Genomic DNA, 27377 nt, shown 5'->3' with positions numbered 1-27377 from the left:
ACAAGTGATAAAAATGCGATCATGATACCGCCGCAGGAAGCATTTAAAATTGATTTTGTCTATGTAAAATGGTGACCGTTTTTGATTTATGACAGCACGAAATCAATATCAAATAAGTGCATTAAGGATATAGATTATCTAGTGCGTTGACACAAATGTAAAAGCAATTAACTCTCTCTAATTTCATTTAAATCCCAGATACAGATGATATCTGCTTACGGTCTCGGAAATGTGGATAGAAGGATTATGCGAGCGTGATTAACGAGCAAAGTCGTCGACCAAACCTAGTTTCCTCTAAAAACGATATTTACATGAGATTGTTGATCTGTCAGGCAAACTATGAATGCAGTCGTCGTGGGCAGTCAAGCCATGCCCTTTCGATCTAGGGCTTGCTCAGGTTGCTAATGCTACACCCACGACCCTTTCACGCAGCCTGCCTTCATGCTAATGGGCTTATTACAATACTTTGATTTTAGTTTAATTAACACTGGTTTACCTACTACTACTGAAATGATCATGGGATCCACAACTTTTGCGAGACATGTACCTAGCAGAGTTTTGTACCTTTATTTTGATTTTATAATTTTATAGATGTGATCTCGTAGTACAAGAATTGCACGGATCGATATAATTTCAGAAAACTTACTACACTTGTAAACCATCATGAACATGATTGGATTATATATACCTATATATTTTAGTGTGATACAACATGCGGTATACACGTTTTTAAGGTACCTATTGCGTATCAAAACAATAATCAAACATCCTTTTATCATCATTAACCGCATTGATAATGTCCAATGAAATAATCTTATTAGATTCATGTCACCTTATTGCATATTATTTAGGTAATTTATTGTGTCGCGTATTTAATTTAAAAGCACTTTACAAATTTGTATATCCTTTGAGGGTCACGTAATTAATCTTGTTGTTTTGTTAATTGAATGAACTTGACCCTCCTCTTCATAAATTTTCCGACTCCATAGTCCATGAAGCAACATAACATCAAATTCAAGCAAGTCTGCTAATACCGTGTAATTAAATTGTAAACGATACCTCAATTTTATAGCTTGACACTTGAACTTATACTTTTATAGGATCGTATGAAACCTGTTCTGCCATTGAGCAGGCAGCAGGAGCCCGGCCGGTTTGCGACCTTTGCGAGGTCGTTTGACTCGTTTGACATAATATCGGTTACGCTCTGGAGGGCTCTAGTTCTGCTAGCTACTACAACCCGATTTTGTGACCTTGCCTTTTTTTTCATTTGACACATAGGATAAGTGGATCTCGATATTGCCATTTTAAACATGTTTACATTATAATCCTTGTAGGCATGTACTACTACTATTTAATTCAGAACAATAGATATGATGACATTGACAGGGAAAAATTTAAGTAGGTACCAACGAATTTCCAAATACTGGTATTTGGAAATTCTACAGCAAATTCATTACCCTGGCTATACATATTCGCCAATTCCCAGGAGATTCCGCTTAGTAGATGGAACTTGCCACGAGGTACACAGTAATAAAGCGGCATCTCCTGGGAATTTACGAATAGGTATGGCCAGGGGAATGAGATTTTTGTAGAATGACCCAATTAGGCTTACAGTGCAACGGAAGGGTGTTTTACCCGCTATTTCCACTTCTAATGAAAAAGTTTACCTTGTGCCCCTGCAATTTCGTAATTTGCAAGGTTAAAATTGAAGCAGTATCCGTACGTTTACAGGAATGGTGGCCTCTTTACAATGTAACCAACACCACACAAGTAGATAAATAAGGAATGAATAGATTGCATAGCACATACGTTACCTAGTTTAACTGTTAACCATCTGGTCAATACAAAATATTACATATTGTTTAGGTATTTCATAAATCATGTACATACGGTTGACTTAGCAATATTCATCATCTACGTAACTACTTATGTTTGTTTGAGATTTCAATTTGATACTTCAAATATGGCTTGTAAATCCTAGTTCCATCCCAAACTGACAACATTATTATGCAACACGTATCTTGACCAAACCATATGTTATATACCCTTGGAGTCATAACGGCGCATATATCCTGTAAACCATAAGGTACATAGGATGTTTATCAAGGTTAGTATGAAACGTATACATGACATACCATGATACCATGTAGATACATACAAGTGACGACGCAAATCCTCATTATAATTTTTATATTTATGTAAATGTACCCCATTATAAATAGTTACCATATATTTCGAATCTGCTCATCGTTTTATAATTAAAATTGCGGTTATCATCTATTTATCCGATTACGGATATCGTTAATTGAATATTTTGCATTTGATATATTTTTATGACTTGTTTATGGCGTGTTTATACATATGAATGTCATTAAATGAACTTGAAAAATATCTAATATATTAAAAATACGTGCGATATATCCACTAAAAATGTTAAAGTCGGACCTTGTGGTATTTCCAAGGCTCATTCATAATATATTTAGTAAAATGATTGAGTGCCTGCACTTGTACAGGTAATTCTTTTTGTATTTTCAAGAGATGATCAGATGATACATCTCGTCTGTATAGGTAGTATTTGTGTTCTTCTGATGTGACGCAAGTCTTGCGATAAATAGAAATATATAAGTTTTAGAACACTATTAAAATAGCTATAAACTTCTTTTTAATAGTTGTAAATAAATCCCTAATAAAATGTCTTAGCACCAGTCACGACATATTAGAATCGACTTTAAATCCCTAGTTTTTAACACAACTCTTCAGAGATCACCATACATCTGATTTAAATAGTTACCTATAAATAAAACGCCTACTTATGTTTGTTTAAGTGCCACAACATACAATAATCAAACGAACGATTAACATTACGTAAATATTATTCAAGTAAACATAATACTCTGTTTGTAATTTGTACGTACAGACTTGTCGAATCTTATTGAAAAATAATATTCGATTGAAATATTATGGATTTTAAATTTAGGGCCTTAATTCATAAAGCGTTCAGACTGATCTTAGCAGCCGATGTAAACGCTAAATGACTTCGGTACATGTCAAATAGGACATATATTCTTGGGACAGCCTGTAAAACCATCATAATTCCGCCATCGTGTCAGATCGCGATATAAATCAGATAAATATAGATGAAGGTTGGTGACTCAAGCGGAAGGTCAGGAAAGCTACCATCCCATATAAGGACCATCACTGTTTGCAAGGTAAATACCAAGGGAAAAGCACTTTTACTCGTTCTTGCTTTATAAGCCTTAATTTTTATTAAATATATCCATTAGAATGCCGCCGTTTATGTGCGCGGAATGTTGGGTTGCATGCATGTTGCTGTTCCTTATAAGGCCCATCGATTCGTGGGATCTTCCTTTTTTATGTGACTACCGACCGACTAATAGTGGCAAACTAGCGTATGGTCATAGATAAATAAGTAAGCTTGTTTGTTTCTCCATGGTATGGTCCGGTCTCCGTTGCAGATTATTTAAGATGGGGATTCACTTTTGTCATTCTAAATGCCATGCAGAGTTGGCTTTCTCCGACTCTATAGTTGTTGGGCAGGTGTTCGAATGCTTGTTATTTTTCGTGTAACGGGTCTTTTGTGTTAGGTAGGCATAGTTTACCTAATCCCTGCGTGGATCCCTGTGTGGAGTTTCCCTGCGTGATATAATCAGAAATGAGGAGATCCGCAGGAGAACCAAAGTTGTTGACATAGCTCAGAGAATTGTCAGACTTAAGTGGCATGTGGGCGGGCCACATTGCTCGCAGAACCGATGGCCGATGGGGCAGAAAGGTGGAGTGGCGACCACGTACCGGAAGACGCAGCGTGGGAAGGCCCCAGCCTAGATGGACCGACGGCCTGGTTAAAGTCGCGGGAAACCCTTTGTTGAGGGCAGCGAATAACCGTCCGTTGTGGAGATCCTTGGGGGAGGCCTTGTCCAGCAGTGGACGTCTTTCGGCTGAGATGATGATGATGATGAGTGTACCTAATCATCTAGTTTTTACACCTGGTGTGTCAATATTTTGCGTCTCACAAATCTGTTTCCCGTAATTATTTACAGTTATGTCAACTGACATAACCTGATATATATCAACTACGGTCGGAGGTTGGTGAGTCAGCGCGGAAGGTCGGGTCGGAAGCCGGTGTTCCAAATAAGGAACCTTATGACACGTGGGACCTTCGTTCCAAGGGAAATGACATCTTTTCTCGTTAATCTGCCCGTTTTAACTGTCAATTAATTATGAGTTTATTTATTATTTTTTGTCAATAATGTGCACTTCGAAGACAAGGTAATTTTGAAAATCTCTAATCAACCAGAAGCATTTCACACTATGGTAACAATTACGCTACCGTTTTCTCGAAAAATGTATTAAAACTGTACCTATACAATTCGTAAGTAATACGCATCAAAGCAATAGTTACTTACCGATATTAATGTAAATATATATTGAAAATTCTTTTTTATCCAAAATGCAAAATCATTGCAGATTTTTCCGCAATCCCTTTGCGCCCTGATTGCGCAGCGACTAGCGCAGCTTTTTCTATATTAATAAAACCTCTTTACTAGATTACAAATATTCCGATACCATCAGCTTAATCCTTTTAAGTTATCTTGACACATGAAAATAATGAACCGCCATATGGAGGCCAATGTTTTGATAAAATATAATATGTATTTATAATGTTGCATCAGCGAACAACGGAGTTCTGTAAGTCAACAATTGACGGCCATATGGTACTCTTGAGGACACATTTCGCTAGTGAATCATCCTTGTTATTCTTTATTTGGGTCAGTTTTGAAATCTGTTGAGACTGTTGCTTCGAATAGTTAATATTGTGATTATAATCTACTATACATCCAGCCGATCTTTAGTTAAGAATAAGAAACATTTATTGTCACATAAAAAAGAAATGGTACGAGTTACAAAATATATAAAAAAACATAAATAATTAGCATGTGTGACAAAAGGCAGCACGTGTACTTTAGATTCGTGGCCAGACGGGAGCTAGATAACTTGGAGAAGCGCATTGTGGTTGGCATGGTGGATGGATGATGGTAGGTGACACCCACCGACCCGCTGGGTAAATATTTACAGTAACGAAGGCCTGCCAGGGATCTACACAGGCCAGGGCTACTATCAAAACGACGGAAAATCGTGCACCATGAAGAGCCTTGATGCACTAAACAATGATCTCATGTGGTCGCGACTCTCAGTCACGAGAAAACGAGGAAGAAGAAAGAGAATCTATTGAATATAAAGAGGAAACATTCCTATGAAACCGGAATAATCTCGGTAATGCCTTGTTTTCCTTCACTTGGAATGGATGATTAAATATCACGCTTTCGTAACAAGTAGTGTTTACGCTTATTTGAGTGTCTACTGGATCACGGGTGCTTCTAAAATGTACCCTGGAAAGCGATAAGAGAAATAGCAGGGACAAGTTGAACAATCTCAAGTTTCTACGTAAAATACGAATTTCATTCTGTGAGGGCTCTTACTAAAATCTAAAAGATTTATAGACTGTTAATACGGGGTGTAATATTTTAGGTGATATAAGATATACATACGCGACTGTACTCATTACTGTCAGCAACTTGTGGTTTGCAACCCTGAAATCGAAAAAAGATCAGATGATCCATGTACCTAGTACCTATCATTGGATTTTTTGTGATTTCAGAGTTACTAGTAAAAGTTGATCATAGCAACGAGTTTAATCGCGTACATATATTATTTTGTAACGCCTAAAAAATACACCCACTATAACACCCAGCACAATGTTGCGGAAAAACTTGACACTCGTCAACACACTGGTACCCGCGTCAATCATTGCCACCGGTCAATTCAAGGAAAACCCGGACACTTTCCACGTAAGGAAGCACAAAAACTACATGTAAAATTAAATGTCTTGTTTTTAAAACATTTTGTTTTGGACACGTCCGGGGAAAAATTGCGATTTACGCCAAATGTCCGGGTTTTTTTAAATCATTGTCCGGGTTTGGCGAAATTCGAGATGGTAGCCCTAGTTTCAGTCGAACTTTCGCAACCTATTTGCGACTTGGCAATTGCTTAGCACCCCAAAAGACTGCAAATAGAAATCGACACGAATTGCTATTGGGAACATGTATCACGCCGCCGTGTGTAGTCTTGCTATTTAGGATTTAATTAGTGCGTCTGCTACCGGTATTCGAACACTGAATAAACTACAGAAGGACCGCTTCGTTCAGTCGCCATCGGATATATCGGGGCGGCCAATGTGCTTACACACTTCTGAACATGCCTTTATTGTCAAGGCACTAGAGTGCGTGTTCAGATATTATTGAGCACCTCTGCCGCTCCGATATATCTGATGGCGACTGTACTCGTACTCCACTTATATCACCTGAGTGTATCGCGCAGCCGACATAATGGAGGATATTATTCAGGTAATAAAGCACCCGTCAGTTTTTAAAACCGCGTGATTGAAATAGATAGACAATGTCATTATCACGCTGTCATAGCCGCCAGGTGATTTTGATCAAAATGTGTTCAACACCTAATCAAATCGGATTCTAGATCCAGCACGATCCCTTGGGTAATCTTAGTGGACAGTTATTACCAGTGAAAATACTCTAGATATTAATGAATTAAATTACCTTAAGGTATCTTGTCCTTATTGGGAACCATGTGCTAGACATAGCGGGTTGATTATTAACTTGGGTGATTTTCGTCTATTAATACGATTTTAGTTGTTATATCTATTGAAAGTTTTAGTCCTGTTCATTTCCTGTCCTTTTGGTACTCATTCCTTACGGCTTCTATACTCTTACTTACTTCTCTTAAGGTTTCGTCACGCTAATCACGGTATTCTCTGGTCACGTTCGGTAATTGACTTTTTGGCTTTTCATTTTCGTCATCTCAATTAACGTTAATAGTAAATAAACACTTAACGAATTTCTTTTTTTTTATTACAAACATCAGCGATGCAACTATAGTCTCGTCTGATGGGCAACAACTACATTATATTTAAGTGAATCATGTGCAAGACATACAGAACTCAATGAATACGCGGAGTAACTTTTAGCAGAATTGGAGTGGCCATCCAAATATGATCCAAGTACTCAATACACTCGGACTAAAATCCCAAGTGAACCTTCTGTACCTTTTCCACACGGACAGTCTGCACGAGAGAACCATTTTAGATTTATATTGTACCTGGATTACATTTCCTGGTGTCATAATGCACTTGTTTGAGCAAGCGGCGCGCGCGCGGGTGTTAACACTGCCCTCAGAACATCGGCGAGGCGACGACTCAAACAAACCATTAAAAGATATCCCTGCGATTAGGCATAGTTTATCATCATCACAGCCGAAAGACGTCTATTGCTGAACAATGGTTCCCTGCAATCATAAGCGAGGTTTACACTAGCAAGAACTTGTTTGTTAACCATTTTCATCAGTCATCACTATTACGAGTACTTGGTTTCTGATCAAACTTTTGAATGCAGCAGTTGTTTACCTTAGTAGTCGACAATGTAACGTAAATTGCATACAAGTTCTTGCTAGTTTCTCGCTCGATTTGAACAAATCATCGGTACACTTCGTGGGCCTCTGTCTGCGTCGTAACTAAGAACTATCCCTTATCTTATCTCCTCCAACTCGTAGCGCAATTAGGGAATGCTAACCGGTTAACCGGTTAACCGGTTACCCGGTAATTTGACCAATATTACAGTCGGTAAAATACCGGTAATTTCCAGCCGTAACCGGGAATTTACCGAACGTTGTATAGGCAAATAAAAATGTAACAACCTGTTGAATTAGCCCATCTATGTCTTCGTACTTACAAAAAAAAAACAATTACTACGGTTTACGATTACGAAGAGACACTTAAAATACTTACTTTTCTGCATCTTATGATCTCGTCGGAGTAGGAACTAGGAAGCAATGTTTTGTGACAAATGAGTGGTCGCTAATCCCTCGCCCTTTCCCTTCTCGCCACACCTACCCGATCCGCCTTACTATGTTCAGTGTCCTTTGTTTTAGTCTGTAGTGTCAGACAAGTGTGGAATGCGAAAGAACATTTTCTACCGCTGGTTACTTATGTTCAAGATATCGTTCACGAATGTCTAAGCAACGTTCTATATTTTATATATAATTAACAGAATGATCTGATGATGACATGTTCCTGATTCCAACTCCTACCTTAAGAGCCCGGTAACGATTTTAGAGCAAAAAATTTAAATTGAAAGATTTAGTCGTTGTAATTGGACACCTTTTGTTACGTAATATCTAAATAACAAGTATTGGTTTCTATTAGCACGTTTTTTCATCTTGCCTTTTAATAATGAGGTCGCAAGCCTGCGTCCCCGGTAATAAGTGACGAGAAGGGATAGTTTTTAAAAATTCATATAAATTATGGTAGTAAATTATACAAAATGATGTATAAGAACAGTTTCAGCAAATGTTGTAGATTGTTTAAGTATCAAAATTACGTTGAAATTAAGTCAATTTTTAGAGAAATGCTCACTTGTTTTGAAGTAATTTCTGGAGAAAATTGATTTCGTCTAACTTTCATTTACACTACTTCAAATTTATAGTAACAAAAATGTAGTTTATTAAAGTTGAAGTACAGGATATGTGTAATACAAAATTACCATTTTTAGCAGTCCAAACTTAACGAAATTTACAAATAAGATCGACAAAATCACTGCTTTTCGCGCGTTTACCTAAACGTCCATCAGAAAAAAAATCATTATTAATTAAGTGAGTCTGTTTAAAAAAAATATATAATGAAAGATAACAAGACGTGCTAATAGAAACCAGTACTTGTTATTTTTAATAGTTAACAAAAGGTGTACAATTTCATGCGCTTAATCTATCAATTTGACATTTTTGCGACTAAAATCGATAACGGCCTATTAAAGTGCAATTTTAAAATAACTAGTGTTAAAATGATATGAAACTAATCTTGCTGTTAAATATTTTTTTTTTCTTATATTTACTAGATTTTAATGAATGTTGATTACGGTTTTAGTTACTTTAATAACAATATTATATTGATAGATGTGTAAATGCAAACGTGTATGACATTTAAATGACGACTGTCACTTTTTTGTTACCCTTTGATTACTGCGATTTTTAAAGAATTAAAAAAGTTTAATGTTGCTTATTTAATGTACAAGATCATTTCGCTTTGAAATGATACATGTTTGATTTTTTTATTTAATATGATTAGTAAATATATCTTGTTTAATGTTTATAGTTTATTTTCATTATTTTGTTTTGTCGATGTTTCTATAACGTGCTGTTGATTACTTTTAAAGGTTACTGACGAAAATAAGGACACAATCAATAATAATGCAAAATCAATGTTTTTTATTTCATAAACGTATAACCGGTAATTTACCGGTTAACCGGTTAGTGGGACCTCGCGTCGGTAAATTACCGGTAATGAAAAACACCCGGTTATTGCATTCCCTAAGCGCAATAAGGCGGCGATGTGCGGAAATGAGAGGAAACGTCCTGGAATCTGCTCCTGCTGGCTTACAACCAATAGCACTGGTTGTAATACAGCGGAGCGGAGAAGAGAACTAAGATATTGGTAAATTCCCGCTCGTCTCTTTTAATCTCCGCTAATCACCTCCTCATTGTAAAGGCAGCCTTACGTCATGCTGCACTGGTCCACCCGTGAACTCCGCTGGCCCACAGTCGCTCATTCGACTGGAATACATGACTAGATCGCGATGATAAATGGTGTAACATTACCTTTTATGTAACCTCGAGGTTCTAGCAGTTAAAGATGGTTGGTTTACCTGCCATAAAAGGTATAGTTTTAGGCTAATCAAAAATATTAAGTTTGTTATAGAGACCAGTCTAACCTCCCTCTTTATTTTTTGCTAGATAATGTTCTTTATATGTGAGTAACTATATGACAGAGTTCTAAACTGCAAGTTAAAGGGGCAAAAGACTAAATGGGGAATTATACATTCAATTTTATAATCAAACTAAAAAAAATCATACTGCACGCAGTTAATTTTTCATTATAAATGTGCAAAGCTAAATGTACTTGGTGAATTTCAATATGTTCAAGACCCTGACCCTGAACCCCAAGGTGGACGGATCAATTTCAAAAGTCTTTAGGCCATATCGCTTAAGCATAATTTTTGAAGAAATTTGATTATTTCCCTTTTTTATACATACATAACTTACCACAAACTAAATTACTTATTGATATTATTACACTTTGTAGTCGGATATAGATTAATAAAAATAAAGTGTAAAGTGTAAAACAGGCTAGCTCTAAAAGTACAACCATCCAGCTAATAAACATGATAGCTAATGAATCTAAGACTCCCCGACGTTCACAGGCCAATTATTAGCTACTATAGCCGCAATTGCTACAAATGAATACTAAATTGGCAATGAGCCAATACGGTAGATTAATCGCCCTACATGCCGACTTACGTCTTTTCTGTGACATAAGTTATGTCACATCGTGATTCAGACATAATACGAGGTGTTTACAGTACCCCTAGTGTAAATATTTTCGACAGCGAAACGTGACGTACGCGTTTGCGTTAAGTGTCATTTTGTATGAGATTTTTGACTTTCCAAAACGTCCCGCTTGGCGCGCTGTTCAAAAACCCATACAAAATGAGACTAAACGCAAACGCGTACGTCACGTTTCAAAATCGAATTTATTTACACTAGGGGTACAGATTGTAGTGACTTCATTTACCTGCGTTTTTATGACAGTTTTCTCAAGAATTTATGTAAGGGAAAGTACTTTATTTAACATTGTGTGCTTTGCTTAGCTATAAATTTGAGATGTTTCATTTTGTCAATTCCTCGTTTGGGGTCAACCATTAATTACGTCACACGAATTTCTAGGTTTTTTACCACTCCCCCTCCTTGTCACACTTGGTCACATTTGTCCCCTCCCCCCGTGGTGTGACGTCACATTTTTGGGAATTTTTTTTTGAACGAAATCTGCGAACCGAATTATTTACCATTAAATATTAGTGATTATAAAAAAAAGTTTAGTAAAGAAGATTAAACGTATAAAATGATTATCGTTCCAAAAACTCGTTATTTATCTGTACAGCGAATGAAAAAAAAACAAAATTAAATTTACGATTACTGATGAAGTTAAAGTGACGTCACAAAGTTTGTGACTCCCCCCTTCCCCTTGTCACAAAATGTCACATTTTCTTGACCCCCTCCCTCCCCTTAAACATGTGATGTCATTAATGGATGACCCCTTTTGGCTAGAAAGAGTTCTTATAGTATTTATTTTTCAAACAGTGGCTGACACATGTCAAAAAGCAATTATTGGATTGTGACAATGCAAATTAGAAATGTTTTTTTTTTGGATTCTTTCCATTTAATCTGCAAAGGCCATATAATCGTTTCTATTGGTGATGATTTATATTATTAAGTAGGTAAACATACCTACACAATTGGACGCGACTGAAACGGTTTGACACGAGCGGAATCGATACGATCTTGTCATACTCTAAACGTTGGTTTTTAGTTCGTTGGAATTCTGACAGCCGTCATAAATTGATGTTTCAGGGATAGTAAACATTTTTTAGTGCACATATGAATAACTCCCGTCAATTCCGCAGTTTTTTTGGCACAGTCCGTATAACTCCAATTTTCTGATTGTGGCCAAGTCTCCATTATTCCTTTGTAAACATTCACAATTATTGTTTTCTCGTTTGGAGAAAAAGCGGCCTTTCTTTTTAGGACTGAGGAAATCAGTTTTCTGTTCCCGCGAAGAGCCTGGTCGAGGGTCCATCTTGTTAATTAAAACAAGGCTAATGCAATAGCATACAAAACCAGGTAACAAAAACTCAACAAACTATATAACGAAGAAATAACAAAAATAATACGGACTAAGGAGAGCAAACACATTCGCACATTAAAACTGGTGAAAGCCGAATAACATGAGTCATGAAAGACGTAAACAATTTTACATTTTTTTTTAAATTGAGAGTGGATGTAAGGAGAACACTATCACGCCCGGGTACGATATCGTGCGGCGGCGCCGGCGGCAGCAGCGGCGATAAAACTTAATCAATTATACTTTTTGCTTTTAGGAAAATGCAAAGAATGACAATAATATTAAGTACGTGACATTGAAACTTATCATAATTATATCGCAATGGCCAGATATGGTAAAAAGAGGAGAATGGAGTATAGCTGGAGCTGCCACGGTATAAACAAATTCACTTAAACATTATTTTTTGTTTAAAACGAGACGAGATAGTACAAAAAAGTATAAAAAATATAATTTTAGTCCAAAGGTTTACGATACTTATATGAAAGACATTAGAATGATACCAGTAACAATTATTTTTCACCCCAGAAAAATACCTGATATTTTTTTATGTCCAAATTGTGCACTTTAAAATTAAATTATCTTTGTTTTTACGAATAAAGTATTATGATGATTGTTATTAAAAATAAGCATGTCAAAATATATTTGCAAAGTTTTATTTTGGCTTGTAATTCTCACTACAAATTTTTTCCCTGACATGACCAGGAGATGTCAGAATTCCACCGAACTAAAAACCAAGGTTTATTGCAATTGAGTTCCGTTTTACATAATGAAACTCAACGATATTAAAATTTATCTTTTTTTAAATAACATAATAGATATTTTAGTAATTTGTGTCTATAACAATGGGATATTCTAAGCTACGAAGATATGTGTTTTTTGTCCTATTGGAATTCAAGTTGAAAAAGACTTAAGATATACTCATATAGGTTTATGTCCCTTGTATAAGAGACTAGGGCGGTAAAATATTAGTTATCAATGCAACTATATTATTGCTGACTTCCATGTTTCCAAAGATGTTGGATGTTACCTTATTATTCTTATTAAACTGTTACTCGATGTATATCTATTTGCGGTCTCCTTCATTCCTTTAGTGTCAAAGATTTATTATATCAGGCCGTCAATTCCTGCTCGGTAATCATTTCAAGGAAATATTTTTTTTATGAGCACCAAGATACCGTGCAATTAAATAGGAGGTTACTTCTGATCAATAAGAGAAAGCTAGGAAAGCGTGTGAATATACATAGCAATAAAATGATACGTTTGTTAGTAATTAGATAACAAAGATTGTAAGCAACAATATCTCCTGAACAATGAAACAATCGGGAGGAAAAACAATCGAGAATCGATAAATAGTTTTATGATTGATTCATTAAGATTTCTCCGGCAATCGGTTTTCCTTTCAAAAATAAAACTATCAGGAACGTAATCGTGAGCAATTGATGTGGCTCTAAAGTATGTAAATATCTTGTTTGACTCTTTTGAGAATTATTCTAGCCCACACCTACGACTACGGGCATAACATCACGTCACGTCACGTCAATGATGACGTGACGTCTGTTATGAACTGATCCCAATGATGACATTGGGATCATAATAGACACGAAGTTTTTCGACATTTCGAGTGCATTCTAATTTTTCTTTAAGCTCTCTTAACACTTGAGTTGACGTCATAATGGAATTGTACTTCGACAAGAACTGAGTACATTTTATCCGGTGTATTTATATTGAGTCCCATCACGTACACGTAATTATTAAGACAGGGACCCGGACCCTTCGCATACTCATTGATTTTATTTCCGACACACTGAAGGTTCAATATTGGGGTACATCGTCTAAAAATATTTAGACAAAATCTTTATCCTTCCGACTTTACGTCTTCGACTACGTGGTCGTCAAGTACCACAACCACTCATGAACCTTTTTCCCCCCAAAAATTATCTGTTCTTTCTCAGCGCTCCTGTCGAGGGGGTCCTCGCGTATAGTCAATTCAATAGTTTTCTTAGTGTATTTTACTGATTAGTACACAGGTACCTAAATCGTTTTCAAACGAATTAGTGCTTTTACTGTACAGACTTTCTAAATGCTTAATAAGCTCGTTCTCACGTATATGACTAATCGGCCGATTGCACGCAGTCATTTCGAACTTTCCACGTGTTTCCATACTGTTATCTATGCGTCTGACGTTGTCGATTTGTGAAGCGGCGTCACAACTTCAAGCCACGTGAATGTTTTACAAAGAGCATAATAGAACAAGACAGAGAAAAGGCTATTCTCATTTAGTTCCACGGAACAGTGACAACTCTTTAGGGGCAGTATGCCATTGTCAATAAATACGAATGCTGTTATACTTGTAATGTCCTGATGTTCTTTTTATACCTACAATATTATCTACTATTCGTATTTCTGCGATATTTATACACTAAAATCCGATTTTAGGATTATAGAAATTTCTCATTTAAAATTAATGTAGGTACGAGTATGAAATTTCTTACACTTAGATAGATGTGTCCCTAAAGGGGTATCCTGCCTTTTCGCCGAAAATTGTATTGCCGAATTTCACTAGCCAACCAAGTTTTCGCTGACATTTCATTTGGCAGAATAACTTTTACCAAATAATTATTTCGCAACCATTCCATTTCCCATCCCCATAGTTGGGGAATGAAAATTGCGTACTAGATTGGGTTAGGTTAGGTTGGATTATGTAAAGTTGGGAAATGAAATTCGCCCAAATGAAATTTCTGCGAAAAGTTGGTTGGCAAGTGAAACTCGGCACTACAATTTTCGGAAAAAAGGCAGAGAACCCACTAAAGGTTCATCATAGGGCCACCGTAGACCTATCTCAAATTCTACTCTGCTGACCAATCTAAAAAATAAGTTTGATTGCCAATGTTACGTCCGCGATAGTTCCACGATCTGTAAATTACTCTTAACATACAATTCTGTGATCAATGTATATAAAATGAAATTCTCAATCGCGTGCCAAATGTGGTAGATTACATACGTCAGTCCTCGTTAGATCCAATTTGGCTAACACGCTTTCTCCATTCATCCTGACCTTGCGATAATCCACAGTTCCACACACGCCAAGGTTTGAGGGAGTGCCCACCCTTGCATGCATTCTACACTATTGTGAATCCCGACATGTAGCCACATAATTATAACCATAAAACTACTGGAAAGACTGACATACACATACATTGATCGTGATCAGCATCATTTATCCACCTTAATTAGGACTTCGTTTATATTAAAGTCGTACGTTGCGTACACGCTGTTCTGTTGATTGCTGTAATCTTTATAAACTGTGACGATATAGGCAGTGTAAGACATCAACTGGAGACCGAGGTCTTAGATGAATCTTTCAGTTCTTGCTATAATGCAGTACGAGAACCTGCTCCTGTATTTCCGTTGCTGCGGCTGCCTTTGCTCGTTATTCGATGTCATTACTTAGATGATTTATTATTAATGTGACACTATTTGTAAATATTTTGGATGTCACACTTGATACCTTCCTACGCCCTGGGAGTGCTAGCATGATTTCGTTTGTCATTAAGCGACATCTCCGCAAGACACAACCTCTACGTAAGCCAGCAACTCCGCATCTTCAAAACAAAGTTTGGTTTTACGAGCCACATTAGAGCGTTTCATAATCCGTACAAGAACTTTTGATGGAGTCGCCATTGCCGGATACGGCAAGAAAGAAAATTGATTGATTGTTTATCGGTGATACAAAGCATCAAAAACTCATGCTACCTTCGTTACAGAGCAGAGGCTGAAAATGCAACAGTGTTCGACATCTTTCATCACTCATCTAACTTATCGAATATTGTCACGCAAGCTGCTGTCCACCTGATTTATAAAGAGCTGTCTAACTGTTCCCACGCAAAAGGCGATTTTCCCCGGCCTGGCAGACACCTCACCGGTTAACGTCCTCATTAACTCAGTCGCAAGGCAAATACTTTTTTCACTTTTATTTCTGTCCAAGTATTATTAGATTAGTAGAAATTACGCGCGCGTGAATCAGTTGTTGTCGAGGAAGTTTATGATGGGCCATTATTCTTTTATTCCCCTACTATTTGTTATTTTACTGTCCACGTTATATTTTGTTTGTTTCGCAATAGTTTTTTTTTGTCGCTCGTGTATCATGAGCTTTTCATCTCTAATTTTATTATTAGATAATACGTTAACTAATGAATGAAAATGGTATTTTTTCAATGAATTTTAATTTAGCCACACAGCATTGATAACAATGACATAAACTGACATCGAATCCGTCTAATTAAGCTACTAACCCTGCACCGACTTTGACGTGACAAAGTTATAAAGTGCCATTACACATGTCATATTTCCATAGTTATTTTACGTTTTCATGACACACTCTACTCTGCTACACTCTTGTCACTGCGATATCTATGTAAAGCTGGTCCGATTCCAGTAAAAAGTTTTCAGAATGACCTATGTACATATAAAATGGTTAAACGTTAAACTGTTTTAATAACATCATTTATTAATACAGTAATATAACATGTTTACTAATTAAGTATAGCTTTGAGTACGTTTAAAAAAGCTCTTTATTTTTCACCAAATAAAATAAAATATATAAATAACATTACAGCCCAACTAATCGCTAAAGAACGATCTATTTTCAACAACTTTTGAATAGCGAAGTCTTATAATTTTCATTATACAATCAATCTGTCTGTTTACAGGCTATTTTCTTGAACTTTTTATTCAAACATTTTGAAATACGTATGACCTAATATTTTCTTCTTTATTATTCAGTTTATTCACGTTAATAGTGGCGCCATCTAGTTATTTCCCTCAAGAGCTTGAAGCTCTGTTTACGTTTCACAACACACCAATGTCGACACAGCGTTGCGGTTTGCTTGTTCACCGCTTACTCAACAGATGTCGCTAATTATTTAATACAAAAATAATACATTTATAATTATGTTTAATGTTTAGTATTTTTTAAGTATCATTTAACCCGTGTACAAAGGTGTTTCATCAACTCTGGCTACTCCATTTTTGTAACCCTTTTATTTGCATTAATGTTATCTCCCATTGATATCGATCCGGTCCCTACCCCGTTATCTGCTGCACCCGTGACGTCACGGGTGCAATGACCGTTGCACCGGCGCCCGCCCGCCCACACCGTTTCAAAACACCAATGTCACTTGCTAAATAATCCTTGAACTCGCGCTAGACTCACTCTAGCGCTGTTCCAAATTTGAAAATTTGAATTCTTTGACGTTTTTTCGTGACAGTTGCTATTTCGAAGCGTGTTTTAGAAACATGATCTGAAATGTCTGTGTGCTTACGAATACCACAATAAACATTATAGTGTACACATTGCCTGCCAATTCCAGTTAGAGCTTTTCAATACGAAACATATGGCGCGTGAACGCATTCCAGTGTGAATATGCGAACTTTCTGGAGCCGCTCAGTTCGAGTATAATATCCAAAGGGAAGCTTGTGTTCTGGACTTTTTTTTTAATTTGAAGTCTGTGATTTGTTTTATCCAGCCAGTTATAATGTCTGGTAAGTTTGATTAGTTAATTTTGCAATTAAGTACAACTTCCCCTTTTGTTAATGTTTTAGAGCTCGCCTAAGTTAAATTTTATTCCAACTTGCATAGAGCAAAGTGAGAGTGTTACATTATAAACATAGTATTTTCATATAAATTGGACATTAATGATGACATGTTCACACTTTGTCATTGCAAATGACGTGCAGTTAGCTTGGTCTGACTCTAATGCAATGAATTAAGATTAAGTAAGATCAGCTCTCCATAAAACAATGACTAACGATGTTTAAATACACGAACGTAGGTTTATGCGATTTCATTATACTAATATTATGACATAACACTTTTATAAGAATTAGTCACGGTCAAAAACAAGTTTTATGTCAGTGGTTTATCACTATTACATATTTGGTTTTTATGATATAGTAAAGTTTTGGCCTTGATACTTTTACGTCGGGTGCCAAAATAGACATTTGGATTGCTAATGGTTCAGTAATGCGAAGTTCCGGCCGGTACTGGATTCTGGAGCGTACACGTCATGCATATTTGATACGAATGTATGTAACTTTCCTCAATATAAACCAAGGTTAAAAGGAAAAATCTTAAATTAGATTAAAACGAAAAATTGAAGCTAAAAGTAAATGAAATTAAAATTATTTGACTTTTTGCACGCTTATTACGTCTAGTAATCTCTCTCCCATTATTGCTCATTCGTTGCCGGCTTTTACTGTAGGGTGAATCTTTAAATCTGAAATATCCGAATCCAAGTATTCTTTTCCTTTGTGAATTAAAATTGAACACTTCACAGATTCACACATTTCACAGAACACTTCACACAAGTTCACAGATGAACCATTTTTTTTTTAAAAAATATTGACTGTAGGTACTTTACGTACTTAGTTACTTATTTTATTGGGTTTTTCCTAAACCATGCACTTTGTACGACACACTATAAATTCAATGATCTATCACTACACCTTATAAAGCAAAAGTCCTCAGCCGCGTCTGTCTGTCTGTATGTTCGCGATAAACTCAAAAACGCATTGTCATGCGGTTTTCACCTTTCAATAGAGTAAATCTTGAGGAAGATATAGGTGTATAATTTATTAAGGTATACACTACACTAAGGTACCTATAGGTCGTTAGTATGAATATATATTGTCTTGCTTTTCTATAACCCCGCTGTATGTAACAGCTAACAATTTAAGAATAAAGGTTATATTTCAGACAAAATAAATGGAAATCGCTAGAGAAACTTATTTCAAAGGCTCTTCTAATCAGCCCACGTAGCCAACATGCCAATCATTAACGCGCCGTAGCGAACGAAACGCAACTGTCACTGTAGCACTAATATGGAAGAGTGATAGAGAGAGATGACTACGCTACGCTACGGAGCGTTAACGATTGGCACGTTGGCTACGCGGGCAGAACAGTCACAACTCATTGGTTCTATACGGTCCTATTAGTTGGCCACTCGTTCATTGGTTATACTGATACGACAAACACACTTTCTGTCTTTCTTTACACGTGTGTTCGAGGCCCGAGAGTCCCGAGACCTCTTAATCTCACGTCGGCTACATTTGTCGTGGCAGCTGTCGCTCCCTAGATGGCGATGAGCGAGAATGCTGAATGTTGTGTTTACTGGATAGCTAACAACTTGGTTAGAAATGAGCCGAAGCTTCGAGAGAGTGGGACAAGACTAATTGTCGTACGGTATTTTTTAGTATTTACCTGTGGCTGAAACAGAACAGCTGAAAGTGCTGAGCAGACCTTTTATCTGCTCGCGTTTATTATTAACCACTTGTCGGTGTATTTGTATGATAAGGATCTTGACCAAATGATTAGTCAACTTTTTGTATTTCTTCGAGACGGATTTTTATGCTCTATACAGCACAAGGTTTACCCATGCACCATGGTTTATGACCACCATACACATATGAAATGTTAAGTAATTGACTTCGTTAAATGTAATGTTACTCCATTAGCGTGCCAATGTACTATATTTCTCTTCGCCATCATTTCAATCTGTCAATTAAATAGGTGACACCAGTACCTATTGAGTATTGAAACCAGGTTTATTGCTAATACAACACAATAGTTAATTTCTTAGCAGTTGACATTTTGCTGTCATTTAAGTATCTACTAGCGTATCTCATCTAAGAGAATAAGTGTATTTATTAATGGTGCAGTTAGATTTCAGGCATTATTAAATTATAAACCAGGACTTAATCGCATATAATTAAGTTTTAAAATTCACCTCCGACGTTTAGAGCACGGCGGTGTTCTCGTGGTTACCAAACCTGTAGCTACGCGAATTTTTGGAACTACCCGCTCTCGGCACTTTTTGTGGCTAAAGTTTTCTTTGTTGATGTCAACTTTAGCCAGTCTTCTCTTAGACCACGGGGACAACGCCGTCCTCGAAACGTCGGAGGTAAATTTTAAAACATACATAAACATACGCGATGATGTCCCGGTCTATAAATTGAATTGAATTGTATCCATTTTATTTAATAATATTATGTAAATATTAATGACGATCATATTTATGTAGATTAGTCTAGCATAATTTATAGTGTAATTTTATATTATGAGAATAAATATCTAAATCTATACTTTAATAAGGTGTAAAAATCGTGAAAGCTTAAATCAAAAATTACAAACAATTACCTACACCTTTAATTATTAATTCATTAATAATTTGTATTGTTTGGTTAATTGATTGGTATGTAATCATAATATATATATATATATATATATATATATATATATATTATGATCATAACTGCTTACCATCAGGCGGGCCGTATGCTTGTTTGCCACCGTCGTCATATAAAAAAACCAAAGAGATATGCTTATTAGCATGCGTAATCATAATATCACAGGTTTAGTTTTAGATATGTGTTTTCCAATTTATTAATAACCGCATTTCATCCTTACTCGCCAAAAGCCAGCAATCCGAATTCACGCCAACCGATAAGATTTCTCCAACAATTGCGTTTTCTACTCATAACCATTGAATGACAGGTGAAAAACAAGCACAAGTAAGCACTCGACTGGACTGTCGCAGTGATTTAGCTAATGGCACTCGTGCGACTTGACAGCTTTCTTACGTCCCACGTGTTAGGTATTTATTGGCGCTAATGTAGGACTTGTAGATATGGGCTGAAGAGTCAACTTCGTGTGCATTGAGACTGTTTAATATTAGTTCACAATTTTGGCGAAAGGGCCCAAATTATCACGTACCCATCGATGTAGAGGCTCTGCCGTAGAGCCCACGCCTGGCTAGAAAAACACTATTGTTGTATTCTTTACTCAGTCCAGAATGATCGCAAGTACTTACCAATTAAAATCGGATTTATAAATCGAAATTCTCGAATACAGTTCATGCCCTTATGTAGGTCAGGGGCAGCTTTCTTTGAAGGCACTCAAAGCATGCTCAATCTGTCATAAAAGTAACCAAGTGATATAGCTTATCAGAACTCATATGCATCTACTATTCTACTCCTCAATTTCGCTGAAATAACTAACTTTACTCAAAGAAAAAGCCAAATGAACAAAGAGAAACGGTTTTTCTTACATCACGCCTCGTACTTATAAAAGATACCTCAGGTTTTCAACATAGCCTGCTTATACAGCCCATGCGATATATGCGGCCCCTTAATTATGTGCGCGAAGTCGGTTAAAAACTTCGTTACCGGTCGAGCTGTTAAGGAAATGCTGTACTTAATACTTTTTGTCACTTCGAGCTGTTCGGGGTACTGCTGGGAGTTTGAATAAATCACGACTAAAAGAGCCTTGAAGGGCCTTGTAAGGCTTGAATAGGAAAAGCTAAGAAATCCTAACAATATCCGTAGCGGTACGTATCCAATTTTCAAATCTGTAATGATTTTGAAATACGACAAGCACGTGCGAAATGCATGCACTGCGAGTCGTGTCAAATGAAGGTCGCATCATAACAATAATATTAAGTCTTATGTTTTTTTATTTATTTATTAGAACAAAAGTCACAATTACAGGTTATAACAAGGCAATCCAGAATCCAGACAATAGATGTGCAAGTTGCGGAAAGTTTTCATAAAATTCGAAAGTTCTCAATTTCAAAGGAAACCCTCATTTTTGAAATAGACGATTTCGGTTCCCATACAAAAATTTGAAGTTTTCGAAATTATACCGTGTGTAAATTTCGCCGTTTTCTAGTTTCCGATGGCACATCACTACATCAGTTATCCGGACAGCTGATGGGTAGAGACGTATTAAAATAGAGTCATGTATGATTTTTTTTATCTTAAAACTTATTATAATTCTTTCCTCCACCCAATTCCATTTCCACGCACAGAAACAGTCTAAAATTTTTATAAAGTCCGTTATTCGGATTTAAGACAAAATTACAATTAATGTTTGTAAAATCATAAAACTGAATCAAAGCTTCTGAGAATTAAAGATAACATAGTATTATTTACGACACACATCTCAATCTTGCCTCACATAATGATCCACGATTAAACATAACAACCAATAAACAAGAATTGGGCCTTGTTACGACTAATGGCCGTGTGCAACGGAGCCCATAATTATAATAATATGTAATATTCGCGGACAAGATTACCGTTGTTAAAATGTTATTCCGTGAGTCGGCTGCAAGATTGTCATGCACGATACTTAGTGCTTGTGCACACTAGCGTGTGCGTAGACGTAGTCGATTCCTTTATTGAGTCTTTTTTAAGCGCAATTCAGAAGGACTCGAGTCTCTGAATAAAGACTCTGTCAACAACTTTATAGGTTTGAACTAAACAACAGTAAAGGAAATAGGCGTTGTTGTATGATTTATGTTATGTACATCCATGATTTTTACAGAAAGACAACGCATTTCGAAGTTATTTGTAATAACATTACAAGTTCTCCGAAAAGGACTCAAGTCTCTACGAAGGACTCGGGTCTCTTATAAAATGAAAAGAACTCGAGTTTCGTTTTAATTATAAGAGTCGGAAAAAATGAGTCGAGTCTTAAAGCAGAGGACACAAAGGACTCGAGTCTTAACCGACACTTTTCGCGGCCTAATGAAGGTATGAGATTGAAAAGTTTAATTATATCACTATTGTATACAATACTTTTTCTACGAGTCATCTAAAATAATACTTTTTCTACTAAATACCTAATAATTAAAGAAAATTACGTAATCATCTCAGTAGTACAAAAGACATCAACGCGTGCATAAAACATGAATATCACTCATGAAATAGTCGCACGTTGGTGTTTTTCAACTGGATTGCAGCGCCATGTGATTGGTCAATTTCATTATAGTTGACTACAGCGTTTGCTTATGAATATTATACTTGAGTTGGGGGCCCATACATGAAAAATACATACATACAATTACAGTTTGGTAAGTATACGAAATCACAATTCAACCGTTACAGTTGACGAGTAGAAAAAGATTTTATAACGCTTCATTTATTTACAATTAACCTTTCTTATGTGTGTGATGGCCAAAAGTCGTGGGTTCGAACCTCGGTTCTGCTGTATAGAGGAGAAAAAAAATTAAAATAGACGGGAGGGCAAAGAAAGCTTCGCAAGTTAGCTGCTGAATATCGAATTTTGCTATATACATACATCATACATTACTCGTATCGGCAGTATATAGAAGACAGTAATTTACCTGTTTGAACGTAAATCATATTTACCTGACCGTCCATATTCACGTTACCTAAGGATTCGCCAAATTGGGTCGTAACTCTGTCTTGCCAATTAGAAGGATGCTCTGTGCAATCGAATTTCAAATTACTTACATTGCTGCTTAGTTGAGAAACGGTAAGTTCCATTATTTTTCAACTCTATTTTAATCATGTGAAGGTTCAAAACAGTTTTTGAGTGACAATAAAAGTACAGTGCATTCTCATTGCTTGAGAGTGTTGGTTGAACCAGCGTTACTTGACATAGAGTTCTCTAACAATCTTACATAATGAGAATCCGGACCCGGGTACCAAAGAGAGGTATGGGCATTGTGAATATCATCTCGCTTTGTGTGGTAGGGCACAGCACAGCGGATGTCATTCCAGATCTAGAGCAGATCCCAACTGGGGAAGTACCTCCACCTCACAGAAAACCGCAGCCAAATAACACTAGACCCTACTCATAGTGTTGTGTTCCTGCCGGTGAGTAAGCTTGCCAGAGCTCAACGAGGGTGCGGAGTGTTAGGGTCGGCAGTGCGTATGTAACACCTCTGGAATTGCAGGCGTACATAGACTACGGAGACTGTTTACCATCAGGCGGGCCGTATGCTTGCTTGCCAACGACGTAGTATAAAAATAAGAATACACTTGAGTCATAATCGGATTTATGATTAATTGGATTTGTAACTAAAATCGCAAGTTCGCGCTTCGCGCACCTTCTAAATTTAATAAGCCTTTAAAACCCGAGGCAAATGTTATATAAGCTTCAAAAACAGCTTTATAGAATCTCAAAGTCGCAAGTAAATCCTAAACAATTGGTAATAAATCCAGAGTACCCAGTCGATCTGTGAGACAATGGATGTAACAAAGGAGCCATCGCTCAACGCTTCGGCGATCGGCCTTATTAATGATCGGGCTCTTGAGTTCGGAGGTCTCAGCGGGCAATTAATTAGTTAGAACATACAGATATACGGAAATTGTAGGTATCCCTTTGAAAAAACAAATCGCTTTGAAGTTCAAAATCAAAAAATAGGTTTGGTCAAAAACTTTATAGTATAAATTAAGGTTAAGCTTCTATTACTTTTAAATTAGATTAGATTTAATTATTTCTTAAAGAAAAAGACACAGTATTTTACACAGAAGGATAAAACAAAGGCTTTCATTAAGAGATCGTCAACTTAACATTAAAACAGAAATAAATAAAACAATGTCACGACAAAAAAGAAACTACTTGTAAGCTGTATGGCGAAAGCCTGATGACTCGCAGATTTGTCAAATGTAGCCTTTAATAACATTACAATATGAGTTAAGGCACGCGTCTTCGTGAATGACACGATCTATACTATTGGATCCCTATTACACTGCAATAAACAAAGGGCTCCCAACCTTTCTTTACGTAAAGTCCCCGTGCTGGAAAAAAAGTAATATAGGTAACGGTTAAAGATAAAAGATATCTACTTACTTATGTTCTTATTGCTAGAGTCTTCCTCGTTATTGCCCTTATTTTATTCTAATCTAAATAAACTTAATGTATTTTTAAACCAAGAATCCTATTTTTTTTTATAGATTACATTTATTTAATAGTTCAAAAATTGTATGTTGTATCTAAATTGTGAGGCGCAAGCCTTTAAAAACCCTTTTTTTAAATTAAAAAACGCCAAAGGCAATATTGATAAGCACACATCACGAAATTACTATAAGTAGGACGATGCATTAGACATTAGATAATTATGACTTTGGGCGTCTCATTTTAATGACCGAATGCACTCAAATCAAAGAATGCTCTTAATTGATTAGGTTAATTATGTTTGACGGTTTTACATGCCTGACGGTGTATAACATATCTAACATTGAGAGATAAGTTAATGTGACAGTTGTATTGATATCGGCGTTTTTGACACTTGTAAGTTTATTAGCTTCTTGATATGCAATGGAAATCATACAACCTTGGATCCGTGTAGAATGGATTAGTTGATTTCAACCTTTTTCGAGTGACAACTTTTGACTATATATGATTAAAAACACGCTATATATTCCATTATTTGAAATCTCTAGGATTGGTTTATTTCGAGTACTCCCTCATAGTGGTGCTATATTAAATTAAATTAAATTAAAATTCGTTTATTTCGAGTAACATAATGACTCATACATATTAATTTGGAACACTAGACTTATATGCACTAGCTGTGACTTCCTAGGGGTCGCAATCGTAACCTACAGTTTGGAAAACACTGGAATAGGCAAATCTTCAAATTTATAAATTCTCTTTTTTTATCTATTGACTCTGATTTAATCGAAAATTATAAAATTCATGGTTATTTTATGGTAATCCATGATATTATACCTAGGTACACATACCCAATAAAATTAAAAAAGGCAAAATGTATGTAAATTCTATCATTATAATTTAAGTCAATATTTACGACCATCTACTTAAAGTTAATGAAAATCTTGCAAAGTATCATCATAATTGGCGCTAAACGAGCGTTCTTCATTGAATACGAATGGGCCATTAATTCCATTTAAGATGCGGCCTAAGATAATTTATTAAGAGGGGACACCTGAATATGTGGGAATGGGAACATGTTTCGATACTCTCGATAGGCGTGACGACGGGGCCCTACAAATTATGAGTTATTTTGTACAGGTTGCTTGTAATAGATAAGTTAGTTTATTTTTATTGTGCCCTACATTTAATTACGTTTTAATAAATAAATATTAATTGCTTGTAGAAATTGACAGAGATAATTTGTTGCATTTTACATCAAACAACAGAAGATGAATTTCTCCTAATTCGATGTCTTTTCTTCCTAACCTAATATTGTAAATTGCATCAAAATTCTTAGCCTTTTGAGAGACGCTGTTACATTACTTATTTAAGAATATATTTACAAATAAAAAAAAATGTGGCAATGCTATTGGTACAATTTTATTAATAAATACATTTATTATATGTAGTCATTATTTTGTTATACATAGTTTTGAAGCGCTGTAGTGAATGTACGCGACTACGCGGCAGTAATCCTGTATTAAATAGTTATTTGTTTTACAAGGGGGGAAAAGGGGGGAAAGATTCCAAAATCGAGAAGTGAAATCTTGAGCGTTGCGCGGGTTGCAGCGAGTGAAACACAAACATTTTCACCACACCAACGTGAGGAAAATACTAACTATGAAATACCAGAAAAACCAAATCAAATACAAATGAACTTAATAAAAAAATTATCATTTGAAATCATCATTTCAAAGTCAATTTCACTAGCTAACATAAGGAACAACTCAAAATTTGCATCTGATTACTTTGCTGTACATGTGGATAAAATGCAATGCAATTTTCTCATTAGTTTTTGAACAATCGAGAGGGCTTTTACCTACGTTACAGTGTGGTGATAAACAAAATAGAAACGTCAGATCATTATAGGTACAGAGCCCTTAAGTTCTTAAGACGATCCAGTGGTCAGAACTAAGTACGTACCTTAAAATCAAGCTACCAACAGATACCAGCGGTCAAAACTATGTACGTACCCTAAAATCAAGCTTCCAAACATAGCCATCGCCCACGGATCGGGTAGTGGCTCTAATTAAGTTACATAATGATTATTATTTATCATAAAGCCTACTTTGTGGTGCACGTTTGTCTCGGTTCGGTGGGCACAGGATGGTTATTGACCACATTCGTTACGGCTGTTTCTTACCTAATTGTCATTAGCGGTCTGTGGTCTTATTGTGGATGGTTCTCTAAAACAATACTTTTGTTTTAATAACTGCGGTAGTTAAGGAGGATTTGTGTAAATTTTTGACTTTGGGTGTAAAGTAAGATGACGCAAGCGTGGTAATTTGGCCTATACCGATAACCAAACTTCATTCTTTTACATATTACAGGTACAGGTATATTAGGTATTGATACCCTCATGTCGTAAGGCTCATAAGGCTCAATATACGAGGTTGAGTAAGTATAGCGACGATATGCTATTTATATTATTTGAGCAAAAGTTCGTTACTTATTTTCTGTCAAAGAAAATACAAGTTTACATTTTTCTATTAATGAACGCGAATAACCTTTACTTTTAGGGAAAGTCGAGAAAGAATATCTTCTTAATCTTAAAAAAATGGTTGATTGATTATTCAACCATGATATTTATAGCACGTTTAGCTATTTGGCTTATGCTGGATTTAATTAGCATTTTTCTTGATAGCCAATGAATTAGCAATTGTTAGATCATCAATTATTTCAGTTTGAAGTACAATCTTAGTTAATTGGGATCCAGTTCAGGGGTGTTCTGTTCCACTAGAAGCCGCATATTATTGAGTAAAGGCATAAAGTTTCTTCAACTTTAGCATGTTAAAGGTTTTTATGGGAAGC

The 27377-nt window shown here is 36.0% G+C and overlaps 1 protein-coding gene and 1 long non-coding RNA gene across 3 annotated transcripts in view; both read left to right on the top strand.

Moving 5' to 3' along the window:
• The window catches only part of LOC133521176 (uncharacterized), a 293381-nt gene that overhangs the window by 92196 nt on the left and 173808 nt on the right, over positions 1-27377 (top strand). The window lies entirely within an intron of this gene.
• LOC133521163 (paxillin) overlaps positions 1-27377 on the top strand; it is a 95337-nt gene that overhangs the window by 17399 nt on the left and 50561 nt on the right. The gene's annotated exons all lie outside the window — the stretch shown is intronic.

The sequence above is a fragment of the Cydia pomonella genome, chromosome 9, assembly GCF_033807575.1.
Source record: "Cydia pomonella isolate Wapato2018A chromosome 9, ilCydPomo1, whole genome shotgun sequence".
In the NCBI taxonomy this organism is placed as follows: domain Eukaryota; kingdom Metazoa; phylum Arthropoda; class Insecta; order Lepidoptera; family Tortricidae; genus Cydia; species Cydia pomonella.
Note: the sequence above shows the minus strand (reverse complement) of the source record. Positions and strands in the feature narration are given on the sequence as shown.